Source organism: Patagioenas fasciata, chromosome 16 (assembly GCF_037038585.1).
Source record: "Patagioenas fasciata isolate bPatFas1 chromosome 16, bPatFas1.hap1, whole genome shotgun sequence".
Classification (NCBI taxonomy): domain Eukaryota; kingdom Metazoa; phylum Chordata; class Aves; order Columbiformes; family Columbidae; genus Patagioenas; species Patagioenas fasciata.
In genome coordinates this window covers 3,371,099-3,371,482 of record NC_092535.1, presented here as the reverse complement: position 1 = coordinate 3,371,482, position 384 = coordinate 3,371,099, and positions in this window count along the sequence as shown.

The following is a 384-nucleotide window of genomic DNA, read 5'->3' as shown; positions in this document are numbered from 1 at the left end:
CCTGATTAAAGCAGCAACTGTTCAGAGAGTCCTTCTCTTACAGTTACACATGAACAAGAGTCCCAAGCAGCAAAGAAGAGATTCTTAATTAAAGAAATATATAGGAATGTGTTCCTTATAGGGAAGTACAGAACATTTTCATCTTTGCTGAATGACAGAGGCTAAAAACCAATGTTCTGTGATATAACCCTGCTGAAATTTTCTGGTATTTCCAAGCAGTGAGAGGCTAACATTCTTTCTTTTGATAGGAAATTAAAAAGCCCCATTTGTGAATGTGACTGATTGTGAACATACGTCTACAGTTCCCCGGCTGAACAAAAAATTCATCCTTCTTTGAAACACTGAGCTTCTCTTCCTCCCCCTCCCCAAACAGCAGCTCTCACG